This window comes from Phalangium opilio, unplaced genomic scaffold (genome assembly GCF_054372755.1).
Source record: "Phalangium opilio isolate 3A_F unplaced genomic scaffold, DU_Popi_V2 ptg000039l_2, whole genome shotgun sequence".
NCBI classification, from domain to species: Eukaryota; Metazoa; Arthropoda; class Arachnida; order Opiliones; family Phalangiidae; genus Phalangium; species Phalangium opilio.
Window position 1 is genome coordinate 205357 of NW_028324163.1, and position 15170 is coordinate 220526.

Consider the following 15170-nt stretch of genomic DNA (forward strand, 5'->3'; position numbering starts at 1 on the left):
GCTGCCTCCTACTTTTGGCCTCGAGCGTGTAGTACTGGCTCGCGCTGGGTTCCGCACCCTTCGCGATATCCACTATGGTGTCATACCGGGCTTCTTACCACCTGCTGCTCTTTCGGAGCAATGTTATCTGACTGATCCCTACACGGAGGTTCCGCCACCTCGGTTGCACCGCTTATATGACGCGATAAAGACCAGTTTGCCTCCCGAGTGGGTACGCCTCTTCCTGCGTCCGGCGACACCTCTGGACCCGCAATGCGTTAAGGTACGGTTCATCTCGGGTGATGGCACGACGCGTCCGCTCTCGGTTGAATCCGTTGGTTCATTGTACCGCGCACTCCTGCCCCCAACCTTCGAATCTTCTGGCGAGCAAAGGTGGAATCTTTTTTTACACGATCCGCGGCCACGGGTAAAATTCAAGGACCTCACGAACAGCCATCTGGGTCCGGTGCTATCGACTTGTAACTTGAAGATCCTCCAGCAAGGCTTACCGGTGAAATCGCGGATTGTTCACGCGGGGCTCGTTCCAGACGCTACGTGCGTCTTTTGCCACGGCGCGGATGAGACTGTTGACCATTTGTTCCTTACCTGTCCAAAGTCCCGATCCCTTTGGGAGTCAATTTTTAATGCATTTTGTGTGTATACTTTTGATCCTGAGTTTAAATTTGATTGTACCAGATATAACTTAGTAATTTTTCATTGTTACGCGTCTTCGAACGATAAACCTCTCTTATTTTGGCAGGCTGCCTTGTTGTTAATTAGTATTGTTAAGTATGTACTATGAAAATATCGTTGTCAATTGGTTGTAAAAGCGGGCCTTGGTATCGTCCTGCCTTTCAGTGTTCCAGTTTTGCTTGCCAGGGCACGTTCCTTTGCCCACAAATATATTGCATTATTATTGCATCGTAACAAGTTTTCTAACTTAGCTATTACCGTAACAAGGTTGCAGATGTTGTTTTAATATTGCATAGTTAACTCCAGGAATTAATGCTGTAACTTAATCATTCTTTTAATTCAATTTAACCGTTATAACCACTTACATATTCCATTGTAATGTTTTCGATGCTTTTAATAAAAAAAAAAAAAAAAAAAAACGTCCGCCTATCACGCGGAAGGTCCCAGGTTCGAGCCCTGGTAGATACATGTTTTGACTATCGTGATTAGACACAATAATAAGATAGATCTCTTCGAAAACTCAGAACAGACAAGTATCTATGGTGTAGTGGTTATCACGTCCGCCTTACACGCGGAAGGTCCCAGGTTCGAGCCCTGGTAGATACATGTTTTGACTGTCGTGATTAGACATAATAATAAGGTAGATCTCTTCGAAAACTCAGAACAACCAAGTATCTATGGTGTAGTGGTTATCACGTCCGCCTAACACGCGGAAGGTCCCAGGTTCGAGCCCTGGTAGATACATGTTTTGACTATCGTGATTAGACATAATAATAAGGTAGATCTCTTCGAAAACTCAGCACAACCAAGTATCTATGGTGTAGTGGTTATAACGTCCGCCTTACAAGCGGAAGGTCCCAGGTTCGGGCCCTGGTAGATACATGTTTTGACTATCGTGATTAGACATAATAATAAGGTGCATCTCTTCGAAAACTTTATATTAACACTTATCTATGGTGTAGTGGTTATCACGTCCGCTTTACACGCGGAAGGTCCCAGGTTCGAGCCCTGGTAGGTACATTTTTTGATCATCGTGATTAGACATAATATTAAGCTACATCTCTTCGAAAACTTTATATAAACACGTATCTATGGTGTAGTGGTTATCACGTCCGTTTTACACGCGGTAGGTCTCAGGTTCGAGCCCTGATAGATACATGTTTTGACCATCGTGATTAGACAAAATAATAATTTAGATCTCTTCGAAAACTCATAACAACCAAGTATCTATGGTGTAGTGGTTATCACGTCCGCCTTACACGCGGAAGGTCCCAGGTTCGAGGCCTGGTAGATACATGTTTTGACCATCGTGATTAGACATAATAATAAGGTATATCCCTTCGAAAACTTTATATTAACACGTAGCTATAGTGTAGTGGTTATTGCGTCCGCCTAACACGCGGAAGGTCCCAGGTTCGAGCCCTGGTAGATACATATTTTGACTATCGTGATTAGACATAATAATAAGGTAGATCTCTTCGAAAACTCAGAACAGCCAAGTATCTTTGGTGTAGTGGTTATCACGTCCGCTTTACACGCGGAAGGTCTCAGGTCCGAGCCTTGATAGATACATGTTTTGACCATCGTGATTAGACATAATAATAAGGTAGATCTCTTCGAAAACTCAGCACAACCAAGTATCTATGGTGTAGTGGTTATCACGTCCGCTTAACTCGCGGAAGGTCTCAGGTTCGAGCCCAGATAAATAAATGTTTTGACCATCGTGATTAGACATAATAATAAGGTAGATCTCTTCGAAAACTTTATGTTAACACGTATATGGTGAAGTGGTTATCACATCCGATTTACACGCGGTAGGTCTCAGGTTCTAGCCTTGATAGATACATGTTTTGACCATCGTAATTAGACATTATAATAAGGTAGATCTCTTCGAAAACTTTTTATTAACACGTATCTATGGTGTAGTGGTAATCACGTCCGCCTATCACGCGGAAGGTCCCAGGTTCGAGCCCTGGTAGATACATGTTTTGACTATCGTGATTAGACAAAATAATAAGATAGATCTCCTCGAAAACTCAGAACAGACAAGTATCTATGGTGTAGTGTTTATCACGTCCGCCTTACACGCGGAAGGTCCCAGGTTCGAGCCCTGGTAGATACATGTTTTGACTGTCGTGATTAGACATAATAATAAGGTAGATCTCTTCGAAAACTCAGAACAACCAAGTATCTATGGTGTAGTGGTTATCACGTCCGCCTTACACGCGGAAGGTCCCAGGTTCGAGCAGTGGTAGATATATGTTTTGACCATCGTGATTAGACATGATAATAAGGTACATCTCTTCGAAAACTCTGTATGACAAAGTATCTATGGTTTAGTGGTTATAACGTCCGCGTAACACGCGGAAGGTCCCAGGTTCGAGCCCTGGTAGATACATGTTTTGACTATCGTGATTAGACATAATAATAAGGTAGATCGCTTCGAAAACTTTATGTTAACACGTATCTATGGTGTAGTGGTTATCACATCCGCTTTACACGCGGTAGGTCTCAGGTTCGAGCCCTGATGGATACATGTTTTGACCATCGTAATTTGACATTATAATAAAGTACATCTCTACGAAAACTCTGTGTGACAAAGTATCTATGGTTTAGTGGTTATCACGTCCGCCTTACACGCGGAAGGTCGCAGGTTCGAGGCCTGGTAGATACATGTTTTGACCATCGTGATTAGACATAATAATAAGGTATATCTCTTCGAAAACTTTATATTAACACGTAGCTATAGTGTAGTGGTTATTGCGTCCGCCTAACACGCGGAAGGTCCCAGGTTCGAGCCCTGGTAGATACATGTTTTGACTATCGTGATTAGACATAATAATAAGGTAGATCGCTTCGAAAACTTTATGTTAACACGTATCTATGGTGTAGTGGTTATCACATCCGCTTTACACGCGGTAGGTCTCAGGTTCGAGCCCTGATGGATAAATGTTTTGACCATCGTAATTTGACATTATAATAAGGTACATCTCTTCGAAAACTCTGTGTGACAAAGTATCTATGGTTTAGTGGTTATCACGTCCGCCTTACACGCGGAAGGTCGCAGGTTCGAGCCCTGGTAGATACATGTTTTGACCATCGTGATTGGGCATAATAATAAGCTCGATCTCTTGGAAAACTCAGAACAACCAAGTATCTATGGTGTAGTGGTTATCACGTCCGACTAACACGCGGATTGTCCCAGGTTCGAGCTCTGGTAGATACATGTTTTGAGCATCGTGATTAGACATAATAATAAGGTAGATCTCTTCGAAAACTCTGTATGACAAAGTATCTATGGTTTAGTGGTTATCAGTCCGCCTTACACGCGGAAGGTCCCAGGTTCAAGCCCTGGTAGATACATGTTTTGACTATCGTGATTAGACATAATAATAAGGTAGATCTCTTCGAAAACTTTATGTTAACACGTATCTATGGTGTAGTGGTTATCACATCCGCTTTACACGCGGTAGGTCTCAGGTTCGAGCCCTGATGGATAAATGTTTTGACCATCGTAATTTGACATTATAATAAGGTACATCTCTTCGAAAACTCTGTGTGACAAAGTATCTATGGTTTAGTGGTTATCACGTCCGACTAACACGCGGAAGGTCGCAGGTTCGAGCCCTGGTAGATACATGTTTTGACCATCGTGATTGGACATAATTATAAGCTCGATCTCTTGGAAAACTCAGGATAACCAAGTATCTATGGTGTAGTGGTTATCACGTCCGACTAACACGCGGAAGGTCCCAGGTTCGAGCCCTGGTAGATACATGTTTTGACTATCGTGATTAGACATAATAATAAGGTAGATCTCTTCGAAAACTCAGAACAACGAAGTATCTATGGTATAGTGGTTATCACGTCCACCTTACACGCGGAAGGTCCCAGGTTCGAGCCCTGGTAGATACATGTTTTGACTGTCGTGATTAGACATAATAATAAGGTAGATCTCTTCGAAAACTCTGTATGACAAAGTATCTATGGTTTAGTGGTTATAACGTCCGCCTAACACGCGGAAGGTCTCAGGTTCGAGACCTGGTAGATACATGTTTTGACCATCGTGACTAGACATAATAATAAGGTAGATCTCTTCGAAAACTTTTTATTAACACGTATCTATTGTGTAGTGGTTATCGCGTGCGCTTTACACGCGGAAGGTCCCAGGTTCGAGGCCTGGTAGATTCTTGATTTGACCATCGTGATTAGACATAATAATAAGGTAAATCTCTTCTAAAACTCTGTGTGACAAATTATCTATGGTGTAGTGGTTATAACGTCCGCGTAACACGCGGAAGGTCCCAGGTTCGAGCCCTGGTAGATACATGTTTTGACTATCGTGATTAGACATAATAATAAGGTAGATCTCTTCGAAAACTCAGAACAACCAAGTATCTATGGTGTAGTGGTTATAACGTCCGCCTTACAAGCGGAAGGTCCCAGGTTCGGGCCCTGGTAGATACATGTTTTGACCATCGTGATTAGACATAATAATAAGGTGCATCTCTTCGAAAACTTTATATTAACACTTATCTATGGTGTAGTGGTTATCACGTCCGCTTTACACGCGGAAGGTCCCAGGTTCGAGCCCTGGGAGGTACATGTTTTGATCATCGTGATTAGACATATTATTAAGCTACATCTCTTCGAAAACTTTATAAAAACACGTATCTATGGTGTAGTGGTTATCACGTCCGTTTTACACGCGGTAGGTCTCAGGTTCGAGCCCTGATAGATACATGTTTTGACCATCGTGATTAGACAAAATAATAATTTAGATCTCTTCGAAAACTCATAACAACCAAGTATCTATGGTGTAGTGGTTATCACGTCCGCCTTACACGCGGAAGGTCCCAGGTTCGAGGCCTGGTAGATACATGTTTTGACCATCGTGATTAGACATAATAATAAGGTATATCCCTCCGAAAACTTTATATTAACACGTAGCTATAGTGTAGTGGTTATTGCGTCCGCCTAACACGCGGAAGGTCCCAGGTTCGAGCCCTGGTAGATACATGTTTTGACTATCGTGATTAGACATAATAATAAGGTAGATCTCTTCGAAAACTCAGAACAGAGAAGTATCTATGGTGTAGTGGTTATCACGTCCGCCTTACACGCGGAAGGTCCCAGGTTCGAGCAGTGGTAGATATATGTTTTGACCATCGTGATTAGACAAGATAATAAGGTACATCTCTTCGAAAACTCTGTATGACAAAGTATCTATGGTTTAGTGGTTATAACGTCCGCGTAACACGCGGAAGGTCCCAGGTTCGAGCCCTGGTAGATACATGTTTTGACTATCGTGATTAGACATAATAATAAGGTAGATCGCTTCGAAAACTTTATGTTAACACGTATCTATGGTGTAGTGGTTATCACATCCGCTTTACACGCGGTAGGTCTCAGGTTCGAGCCCTGTTGGATACATGTTTTGACCATCGTAATTTGACATTATAATAAGGTACATCTCTTCGAAAACTCTGTGTGACAAAGTATCTATGGTTTAGTGGTTATCACGTCCGCCTTACACGCGGAAGGTCCCAGGTTCGAGGCCTGGTAGATACATGTTTTGACTATCGTGATTAGACATAATAATAAGGTAGATCTCTTCGAAAACTCAGAACAGCCAAGTATCTTTGGTGTAGTGGTTATCACGTCCGCCTTACACGCGGAAGGTCCCAGGTTCGAGCCCTGGTAGATACATGTTTTGACTATCGTGATTAGACATAATAATAAGGTAGATCTCTTTGAAAACTCAGCACAACCAAGTATCTATGTTGTAGTGGTTATCACGTCCGCTTAACTCGCGGAAGGTCTCAGGTTCGAGCCCAGATAATTAAATGTTTTGACCATCGTGATTAGACATAATAATAAGGTAGATCTCTTCGAAAACTTTATGTTAACACGTATATGGTGAAGTGGTTATCACATCCGATTTACACGCGGTAGGTCTCAGGTTCTAGCCTTGATAGATACATGTTTTGACCATCGTAATTAGACATTATAATAAGGTAGATCTCTTCGAAAACTTTTTATTAACACGTATCTATGGTGTAGTGCTAATCACGTCCGCCTATCACGCGGAAGGTCCCAGGTTCGAGCCCTGGTAGATACATGTTTTGACTATCGTGATTAGACACAATAATAAGATAGATCTCTTCGAAAACTCAGAACAGACAAGTATCTATGGTGTAGTGGTTATCACGTCCGCCTTACACGCGGAAGGTCCCAGGTTCGAGCCCTGGTAGATACATGTTTTGACTGTCGTGATTAGACATAATAATAAGGTAGATCTCTTCGAAAACTCAGAACAACCAAGTATCTATGGTGTAGTGGTTATCACGTCCGCCTTACACGCGGAAGGTCCCAGGTTCGAGCAGTGGTAGATATATGTTTTGACCATCGTGATTAGACATGATAATAAGGTTCATCTCTTCGAAAACTCTGTATGACAAAGTATCTATGGTTTAGTGGTTATAACGTCCGCGTAACACGCGGAAGGTCCCAGGTTCGAGCCCTGGTAGATACATGTTTTGACTATCGTGATTAGACATAATAATAAGGTAGATCGCTTCGAAAACTTTATGTTAACACGTATCTATGGTGTAGTAGTTATCACATCCGCTTTACACGCGGTAGGTCTCAGGTTCGAGCCCTGATGGATACATGTTTTGACCATCGTGATTGGACATAATTATAAGCTCGATCTCTTGGAAAACTCAGGATAACCAAGTATCTATGGTGTAGTGGTTATCACGTCCGTCTTACACGCGGAAGGTCCCAGGTTCGAGCCCTGGTAGATACATGTTTTGACTATCGTGATTAGACATAATAATAAGGTAGATCTCTTCGAAAACTCAGAACAACGAAGTATCTATGGTGTAGTGGTTATCTTGTCCGCCTTACACGCGGAAGGTTCAAGGTTTGAGGCCTGGAAGAGACATGTTTTGACCATCGTGATTAGACATAATAATAAGGTACATCTCTTCGAAAACTTTATGTTAACACATATCTATGGTGTAGTGGTTATCACGTCCGCTTTACACGCGGAAGGTCCTAGGTTTGAGCCCTGATAGATACATGTTTTGACCATCGTGATTGGGCATAATAATAAGCTCGATCTCTTGGAAAACTCAGAACAACCAAGTATCTATGGTGTAGTGGTTATCACGTCCGACTAACACGCGGATTGTCCCAGGTTCGAGCTCTGGTAGATACATGTTTTGACCATCGTGATTAGACATAATAATAAGGTAGATCTCTTCGAAAACTTAAAACAACAACCAAGTATCTATGGTGTATTGGTTATCACGTCCGACTAGCACGCGGATGGTCCGAGGTTCGAGCCCTGGTAGATACATGTTTTGACCATCGTGATTGGGCATAATAATAAGCTCGATCTCTTGAAAAACTCAGGATGTCCACGTATCTATGGTGTAGTGGTTATCACGTCCGCTTTACACGCGGAAGGTCTCAGGTTCGAGCCCTGATAGATACATGTTTAGACCATCGTGATTGGACATAATAATAAGCTAGATCTCTTCGAAAACTGTATATTAACACTTATCTATGGTGTAGTGGTTAACACGTCCGCTTTACACGCGGAAGGTCTTAGGTTCGAGCCCTGATAAATCTACGTTTTGCCCATCGTGATTAGACATAATAATAAGGTAGATCTCTTCGAAAACTGTATATTAACACTTATCTATGGTGTAGTGGTTATCTTTTCCGCTTTACACGCGGAAGGTCTCAGGTTTGAGCCCTGATAGATACATGTTTTTACCATCGTGATTGGGCATAATAATAAGCTCGATCTCTTGGAAAACTCAGGAGGTCCACGTATCTATGGTGTAGTGGTTATCACGTCCGCCTTACAAGCGGAAGGTCCCAGGTTCGAGCCCTGGTAGATACATGTTTTGACCATCGTTAATGGGCATAATAATAAGCTCGATCTCTTGAAAAACTCAGGATGTCCACGTATCTATGGTGTAGTGGTTATCACGTCCGCTTTACACGCGGAAGGTCTCAGGTTCGAGCCCTGATAGATACATGTTTAGACCATCGTGATTGGACATAATAATAAGCTAGATCTCTTCGAAAACTGTATATTAACACTTATCTATGGTGTAGTGGTTAACACGTCCGCTTTACACGCGGAAGGTCTTAGGTTCGAGCCCTGATAAATCTACGTTTTGCCCATCGTGATTAGACATAATAATAAGGTAGATCTCTTCGAAAACTGTATATTAACACTTATCTATGGTGTAGTGGTTATCTTTTCCGCTTTACACGCGGAAGGTCTCAGGTTTGAGCCCTGATAGATACATGTTTTTACCATCGTGATTGGGCATAATAATAAGCTCGATCTCTTGGAAAACTCAGGATGTCCACGTATCTATGGTGTAGTGGTTATCACGTCCGCCTTACAAGCGGAAGGTCCCAGGTTCGAGCCCTGGTAGATACATGTTTTGACTATCGTGATTAGACATAATAATAAGGTAGCTGGCTTCGAAAACTTTATGTTAACACGTGTCTATGGTGTAGTGGTTATCACATCCGCTTTACACGCGGTAGGTCTCAGGTTCGAGCCCTGATGGATACATGTTTTGACCATCGTAATTTGACATTATAATAAGGTACATCTCTTCGAAAACTCAGAACAACGAAGTATCTATGGTGTAGTGGTTATCACGTCCGCCTTACACGCGGAAGGTCCAAGGTTTGAGGCCTGGAAGAGACATGTTTTGACCATCGTGATTAGACATAATAATAAGGTATATCTCTTCGAAAACTTTATGTTAACACATATCTATGGTGTAGTGGTTATCACGTCCGCTTTACACGCGGAAGGTCCTAGGTTTGAGCCCTGATAGATACATGTTTTGACCATCGTGATTGGGCATAATAATAAGCTCGATCTCTTGGAAAACTCAGAACAACGAAGTATCTATGGTGTAGTGGTTATCACGTCCGACTAGCACGCGGATGGTCCGAGGTTCGAGCCCTGGTAGATACATGTTTTGACCATCGTTAATGGGCATAATAATAAGCTCGATCTCTTGGAAAACTCAGGATGTCCACGTATCTATGGTGTAGTGGTTATCACGTCCGCTTTACACGCGGAAGGTCTCTGGTTCGAGCCCTGATAAATCTACGTTTTGCCCATCGTGATTAGACATAATAATAAGGTAGATCTCTTCGAAAACTGTATATTAACACTTATCTATGGTGTAGTGGTTATCTTTTCCGCTTTACACGCGGAAGGTCTCAGGTTTGAGCCCTGATAGATACATGTTTTTACCATCGTGATTGGGCATAATAATAAGCTCGATCTCTTGGAAAACTCAGGATGTCCACGTATCTATGGTATAGTGGTTATCACGTCCGCTTTACACGCGGAAGGTCTCAGGTTTGAGCCCTGATAGATACATGTTTTGACCATCGTGATTGGGCATAATAATAAGCTCGATCTCTTGGAAAACTCAGGATGTCCACGTATCTATGGTGTAGTGGTTATCGCGTCCGCTTTACACGCGGAAGGTCTCAGGTTTGAGCCCTGATAGTTACATGTTTTGACCATCGTGATTAGACAAAATAATAATTTAGATCTCTTTGAAAACTCATAACAACCAAGTATCTATGGTGTAGTGGTTATCACGTCCGCCTTACACACGGAAGGTCCCAGGTTCGAGGCCTGGTAGATACATGTTTTGACCATCGTGATTAGACATAATAATAAGGTATATCTCTTCGAAAACTTTATATTAACAAGTAGCTATAGTGTAGTGGTTATTAAATCCGCCTAACACGCGGAAGGTCCCAGGTTCGAGCCCTGGTAGATACATGTTTTGACTATCGTGATTAGACATAATAATAAGGTAGATCTCTTCGAAAACTTTATGTTAACACGTATCTATGGTGAAGTGGTTATCACATCCGATTTACACGCGGTAGGTCTTAGGTTCTAGCCTTGGTAGGTACATGTTTTGACCATCGTAATTAGACATTATAATAAGGTAGATCTCTTCGAAAACTTTTTATTAACACGTATCTATGGTGTAGTGGTTATCACGTCCGCCTTACACGCGGAAGGTCCCAGGTTCGAGCAGTAGTAGATACATGTTTTGACCATCGTGATTAGACATAATAATAAGGTACATCTCTTCGAAAACTCTGTATGACAAAGTATCTATGATTTAGTGGTTATAACGTCCGCCTAACACGCGGAAGGTCTCAGGTTCGAGACCTGGTAGATACATGTTTTAACCATCGTGACTAGACATAATAATAAGGTAGATCTCTTCGAAAACTTTTTATTAACACGTATCTATGGTGTAGTGGTTATCGCGTGCGCTTTACACGCGGAAGTTCCCAGGCCCGAGCCCTGGTAGATACATGTTTTGACCATCGTGACTAGACATAATAATAAGGTAGATCTCTTCGAAAACTTTTTATTAACACGTATCTATTGTGTAGTGGTTATCGCGTGCGCTTTACACACGGAAGGTCCCAGGTTCGAGGCCTGGTAGATACATGTTTTGACCATCGTGATTAGACATAATAATAAGGTACATCTCTTCGAAAACTCTGTGTGACAAGGTATCTATGGTGTAGTGGTTATAACGTCCGCGTAACACGCGGAAGGTCCCAGGTTCGAGCCCTGGTAGATACATGTTTTGACTATCGTGATTAGACATAATAATAAGGTAGATCTCTTCAAAAACTCAGAACAACCAAGTATCTATGGTGTAGTGGTTATCACGTCCGCTTTACACGCGGAAGTTCTCAGGTTCGAGCACTGAAAGATACATGTCTTGACCATCGTGATTAGACATAATAATAAGGTACATCTCTTCGAAAACTCTGTGTGACAAAGTATCTATGGTGTAGTGGTTATCACGTCCGTTTTACACGCGGAAGGTCCCAGGTTCGAGCCCTGGTAGATACATGTTTTGATTATCGTGATTAGACATAATAATAAGGTAGATCTCTTCGAAAACTCAGAACAACCAAGTATCTACGGTGTAGTGGTTATCACGTCCGCCTTACACGCGGAAGGTCCCAGGTTCGAGCAGTGGTAGATACATGCTTTGACCATCGTGATTAGACATGATAATAAGGTACATCTCTTCGAAAACTCTGTATGACAAAGTATCTATGGTGTAGTGGTTATAACGTCCGCCTAACACGCGGAAGGTCTCAGGTTCGAGACCTGGTAGATACATGTTTTGACCATCGTGACTAGACATAATAATAAGGTACATCTCTTCGAAAACTCTGTATGACAAAGTATCTATGGTTTAGTGGTTATAACGTCCGGCTAACACGCGGAAGGTCCCAGGTTCAAGCCCTGGTAGATACATGTTTTGTCCATCGTGATTAGACAAAATAATAATTTAGGTCTCTTCGAAAACTCATAACAACCAAGTATCTATGGTGTAGTGGTTACTACGTCCGCCTAACACGCGCAAGGTCCCAGGTTCGAGCCCTGGTAGATTCATGTTTTGACTATCGTGATTAGACATAATAATAAGGTACATCTCTTCGAAAACTTTAATTAACACATATCTATGGTGTAGTGGTTATCACGTCCGCTTTACACGCGGAAGGTCTCAGGTTTGAGCCCTGATAGATACATGTTTTGACCATCGTGATTAGACAAAATAATAATTTAGGTCTCTTCGAAAACTCATAACAACCAAGTATCTATGGTGTAGTGGTTACTACGTCCGCCTAACACGCGGAAGGTCCCAGGTTCGAGCCCTGGTAGATTCATGTTTTGATCATCGTGATTAGACTTAATAATAAGCTACAACTCTTCGAAAACTTTATGTTAACACGTATCTATGGTTTAGTGGTTATCACATCCGCTTTACACGCGGTAGGTCTCAGGTTCAAGCCCTGATAGATACATGTTTTGACCATCGTAATTAGACATTATAATAAGGTAGATCTCTTCGAAAACTTTTTATTAACACGTATCTATGGTGTAGTGGTTATCGCGTCCGCTTTACACGCGGAAGGTCCCAGGTTCGAGCCATGATAGATACATGTTTTGACCATCGTGATTAGACATAATAATAAGCTACATCTCTTCGAAAACTTTATATTAACACGTATCTATGGTGTAGTGGTAATCACGTCCGTTTTACACGCGGAAGGTCCCAGGCCCGAGCCCTGGTAGATACATGTTTTGATCATCGTGATTAGACATAATAATAAGGTACACCTCTTGAAAACTTTATATTAACACGTATCTATGGTGTAGTGGTAATCACGTCCGTTTTACACGCGGAAGGTCTCAGGTTCGAGCCCTGATAGATACATTTTTTGACCATCGTGATTAGACATAATAATAAGGTAGATCTCTTCGAAAACTCATAACAACCAAGTATCTATGGTGTAGTGGTTATCACGTCCGCCTTACACACGGAAGGTCCCAGGTTCGAGGCCTGGTAGATACATGTTTTGACCATCGTGATTAGACATAATAATAAGGTATATCTCTTCGAAAACTTTATATTAACAAGTAGCTATAGTGTAGTGGTTATTACGTCCGCCTAACACGCGGAAGGTCCCAGGTTCGAGCCCTGGTAGATACATGTTTTGACTATCGTGATTAGACATAATAATAAGGTAGATCTCTTCGAAAACTTTATATTAACACGTATCTATGGTGTAGTGGTAATCACGTCCGTTTTACACGCGGAAGGTCTCAGGTTCGAGCCCTGATAGGTACATGTTTTGACCATCGTGATTAGACATAATAATAAGGTACATCTCTTCGAAAACTTTAATTAACACATATCTATGGTGTAGTGGTTATCACGTCCGCTTTGCATGCGGAAGGTCCCAGGTTCGACGCCTGGTAGATTCATGTTTTGACCATCGTGATTAGACATAATAATAAGGTACATCTCTTCGAAAACTTTGTGTTAACACGTATCTATGGTGTAGTGGTATTCACATCCGCTTTACACGCGGTAGGTCTCAGGTTCGAGGCCTGGTAGATTCATGTTTTGACCATCGTGATTAGACATAATAATAAGGTAGATCTCTTCGAAAACTCAGAACAATCAAGTATCTATGGTGTAGTGGTTATCACGTCCGCCTTACACGCGGAAGGTCCCAGGTTCGAGCCCTGGTAGATTCATGTTTTGACTATCGTGATTAGACATAATAATAAGGTACATCTCTTCGAAAACTTTAATTAACACATATCTATGGTGTAGTGGTTATCACGTCCGCTTTACACGCGGAAGGTCTCAGGTTCGAGCCCTGATAGGTACATGTTTTGACCATCGTGATTAGACATAATAATAAGGTACATCTCTTCGAAAACTTTAATTAACACATATCTATGGTGTAGTGGTTATCACGTCCGCTTTACACGCGGAAGGTCTCAGGTTTGAGCCCTGGTAGGTACATGTTTAGACCATCGTGATTAGACATAATAATAAGGTAGATCTCTTCGAAAACTCAGAACAACCAAGTATCTATGGTGTAGTGGTTATCACGTCCGCCTTACACGCGGAAGGTCCCAGGTTCGAGCCCTGGTAGATACATGTTTTGACCATCGTGATTAGACAAAACAATAAGGTAGATCTCTTCCAAAACTCAGAATAACTAAAAATCTATGGTGTAGTGGTTATCACGTCCGCTTTACACGCGGAAGGTCTCGGGTTTGAGCCCTGATAGATACATGTTTTGACCATCGTGATTAGACAATAATAATTTAGATCTCTTCGAAAACTCATAACAACCAAGTATCTATGGTGTAGTGGTTAAAACGTCGGCTTTACACGCGGAAGGTACCAGGTTCGAGCCCTGGTAGATTTATGTTTTGACCTTCGTGATTAGACATAATAATAAGGTAGATCTCTTCAAAAACTCAGATCATCCAAGTATCTATGGTGTAGTGGTTATCACGTCCGCTTTACACGCGGAAGGTCTCAGGTTCGAGCACTGAAAGATACATGTCTTGACCATCGTGATTAGACATAATAATAAGGTACATCTCTTCGAAAACTCTGTGTGACAAAGTATCTATGGTGTAGTGGTTATAACGTCCGCGTAACACGCGGAAGGTCCCAGGTTCGAGCCCTGGTAGATACATGTTTTGACTATCGTGATTAGACATAATAATAAGGTAGATCTCTTCGAAAACTTTGTGTTAACACGTATCTATGGTGTAGTGGTTATCACATCCGCTTTACACGCGGTAGGTCTCAGGTTCTAGCCCTGATAGATGCATGTTTTGACCATCGTGATTAGACATAATAATAAGGTAGATCTATTCGAAAACTTTTTATTAACACGTATCTATGGTGTAGTGGTTATCGCGTGCGCTTTGCATGCGGAAGGTCCCAGGTTCGACGCCTGGTAGATTCATGTTTTGACCATCGTGATTAGACATAATAATAAGGTACATCTCTTCGAAAACTTTGTGTTAACACGTATCTATGGTGTAGTGGTTATCACATCCGCTTTAC

At 41.9% G+C, this 15170-nt stretch overlaps 29 non-coding genes across 29 annotated transcripts; all 29 read left to right on the forward strand.

Annotated features, from left to right (window-relative positions):
* The first annotated feature begins 1205 nt into the window (after window positions 1-1205).
* Window positions 1206-1278, forward strand: TRNAV-UAC (transfer RNA valine (anticodon UAC)). Its single transcript has one exon. It is a non-coding gene; the product is annotated as a tRNA-Val (tRNA).
* Window positions 1279-1343: 65 nt separating this feature from the next.
* On the forward strand, window positions 1344-1416 carry TRNAV-AAC (transfer RNA valine (anticodon AAC)). Its single transcript has one exon. It is a non-coding gene; the product is annotated as a tRNA-Val (tRNA).
* A 203-nt stretch (window positions 1417-1619) lies between these two features.
* TRNAV-UAC (transfer RNA valine (anticodon UAC)) lies at window positions 1620-1692 on the forward strand. Its single transcript has one exon. It is a non-coding gene; the product is annotated as a tRNA-Val (tRNA).
* Window positions 1693-1895: 203 nt separating this feature from the next.
* On the forward strand, window positions 1896-1968 carry TRNAV-UAC (transfer RNA valine (anticodon UAC)). Its single transcript has one exon. It is a non-coding gene; the product is annotated as a tRNA-Val (tRNA).
* A 615-nt stretch (window positions 1969-2583) lies between these two features.
* Window positions 2584-2656, forward strand: TRNAD-AUC (transfer RNA aspartic acid (anticodon AUC)). Its single transcript has one exon. It is a non-coding gene; the product is annotated as a tRNA-Asp (tRNA).
* Window positions 2657-2721: 65 nt separating this feature from the next.
* Window positions 2722-2794, forward strand: TRNAV-UAC (transfer RNA valine (anticodon UAC)). Its single transcript has one exon. It is a non-coding gene; the product is annotated as a tRNA-Val (tRNA).
* A 203-nt stretch (window positions 2795-2997) lies between these two features.
* TRNAV-AAC (transfer RNA valine (anticodon AAC)) lies at window positions 2998-3070 on the forward strand. The gene has a single exon. It is a non-coding gene; the product is annotated as a tRNA-Val (tRNA).
* Window positions 3071-4376: 1306 nt separating this feature from the next.
* TRNAV-AAC (transfer RNA valine (anticodon AAC)) lies at window positions 4377-4449 on the forward strand. The gene has a single exon. It is a non-coding gene; the product is annotated as a tRNA-Val (tRNA).
* Window positions 4450-4514: 65 nt separating this feature from the next.
* On the forward strand, window positions 4515-4587 carry TRNAV-UAC (transfer RNA valine (anticodon UAC)). The gene has a single exon. It is a non-coding gene; the product is annotated as a tRNA-Val (tRNA).
* A 65-nt stretch (window positions 4588-4652) lies between these two features.
* Window positions 4653-4725, forward strand: TRNAV-AAC (transfer RNA valine (anticodon AAC)). The gene has a single exon. It is a non-coding gene; the product is annotated as a tRNA-Val (tRNA).
* A 755-nt stretch (window positions 4726-5480) lies between these two features.
* Window positions 5481-5553, forward strand: TRNAV-UAC (transfer RNA valine (anticodon UAC)). Its single transcript has one exon. It is a non-coding gene; the product is annotated as a tRNA-Val (tRNA).
* Window positions 5554-5894: 341 nt separating this feature from the next.
* TRNAV-AAC (transfer RNA valine (anticodon AAC)) lies at window positions 5895-5967 on the forward strand. The gene has a single exon. It is a non-coding gene; the product is annotated as a tRNA-Val (tRNA).
* A 341-nt stretch (window positions 5968-6308) lies between these two features.
* TRNAV-UAC (transfer RNA valine (anticodon UAC)) lies at window positions 6309-6381 on the forward strand. The gene has a single exon. It is a non-coding gene; the product is annotated as a tRNA-Val (tRNA).
* A 339-nt stretch (window positions 6382-6720) lies between these two features.
* TRNAD-AUC (transfer RNA aspartic acid (anticodon AUC)) lies at window positions 6721-6793 on the forward strand. The gene has a single exon. It is a non-coding gene; the product is annotated as a tRNA-Asp (tRNA).
* Window positions 6794-6858: 65 nt separating this feature from the next.
* TRNAV-UAC (transfer RNA valine (anticodon UAC)) lies at window positions 6859-6931 on the forward strand. Its single transcript has one exon. It is a non-coding gene; the product is annotated as a tRNA-Val (tRNA).
* Window positions 6932-7134: 203 nt separating this feature from the next.
* On the forward strand, window positions 7135-7207 carry TRNAV-AAC (transfer RNA valine (anticodon AAC)). The gene has a single exon. It is a non-coding gene; the product is annotated as a tRNA-Val (tRNA).
* A 203-nt stretch (window positions 7208-7410) lies between these two features.
* TRNAV-UAC (transfer RNA valine (anticodon UAC)) lies at window positions 7411-7483 on the forward strand. Its single transcript has one exon. It is a non-coding gene; the product is annotated as a tRNA-Val (tRNA).
* Window positions 7484-8103: 620 nt separating this feature from the next.
* TRNAV-UAC (transfer RNA valine (anticodon UAC)) lies at window positions 8104-8176 on the forward strand. The gene has a single exon. It is a non-coding gene; the product is annotated as a tRNA-Val (tRNA).
* Window positions 8177-8517: 341 nt separating this feature from the next.
* TRNAV-UAC (transfer RNA valine (anticodon UAC)) lies at window positions 8518-8590 on the forward strand. The gene has a single exon. It is a non-coding gene; the product is annotated as a tRNA-Val (tRNA).
* A 65-nt stretch (window positions 8591-8655) lies between these two features.
* On the forward strand, window positions 8656-8728 carry TRNAV-UAC (transfer RNA valine (anticodon UAC)). The gene has a single exon. It is a non-coding gene; the product is annotated as a tRNA-Val (tRNA).
* A 341-nt stretch (window positions 8729-9069) lies between these two features.
* On the forward strand, window positions 9070-9142 carry TRNAV-UAC (transfer RNA valine (anticodon UAC)). The gene has a single exon. It is a non-coding gene; the product is annotated as a tRNA-Val (tRNA).
* Window positions 9143-9621: 479 nt separating this feature from the next.
* On the forward strand, window positions 9622-9694 carry TRNAA-AGC (transfer RNA alanine (anticodon AGC)). The gene has a single exon. It is a non-coding gene; the product is annotated as a tRNA-Ala (tRNA).
* A 1859-nt stretch (window positions 9695-11553) lies between these two features.
* On the forward strand, window positions 11554-11626 carry TRNAV-UAC (transfer RNA valine (anticodon UAC)). The gene has a single exon. It is a non-coding gene; the product is annotated as a tRNA-Val (tRNA).
* Window positions 11627-11967: 341 nt separating this feature from the next.
* Window positions 11968-12040, forward strand: TRNAV-AAC (transfer RNA valine (anticodon AAC)). Its single transcript has one exon. It is a non-coding gene; the product is annotated as a tRNA-Val (tRNA).
* Window positions 12041-12931: 891 nt separating this feature from the next.
* On the forward strand, window positions 12932-13004 carry TRNAV-UAC (transfer RNA valine (anticodon UAC)). Its single transcript has one exon. It is a non-coding gene; the product is annotated as a tRNA-Val (tRNA).
* Window positions 13005-13345: 341 nt separating this feature from the next.
* On the forward strand, window positions 13346-13418 carry TRNAV-UAC (transfer RNA valine (anticodon UAC)). The gene has a single exon. It is a non-coding gene; the product is annotated as a tRNA-Val (tRNA).
* Window positions 13419-13482: 64 nt separating this feature from the next.
* TRNAA-UGC (transfer RNA alanine (anticodon UGC)) lies at window positions 13483-13555 on the forward strand. The gene has a single exon. It is a non-coding gene; the product is annotated as a tRNA-Ala (tRNA).
* A 203-nt stretch (window positions 13556-13758) lies between these two features.
* On the forward strand, window positions 13759-13831 carry TRNAV-UAC (transfer RNA valine (anticodon UAC)). The gene has a single exon. It is a non-coding gene; the product is annotated as a tRNA-Val (tRNA).
* A 339-nt stretch (window positions 13832-14170) lies between these two features.
* On the forward strand, window positions 14171-14243 carry TRNAV-UAC (transfer RNA valine (anticodon UAC)). The gene has a single exon. It is a non-coding gene; the product is annotated as a tRNA-Val (tRNA).
* Window positions 14244-15170: the final 927 nt, after the last annotated feature.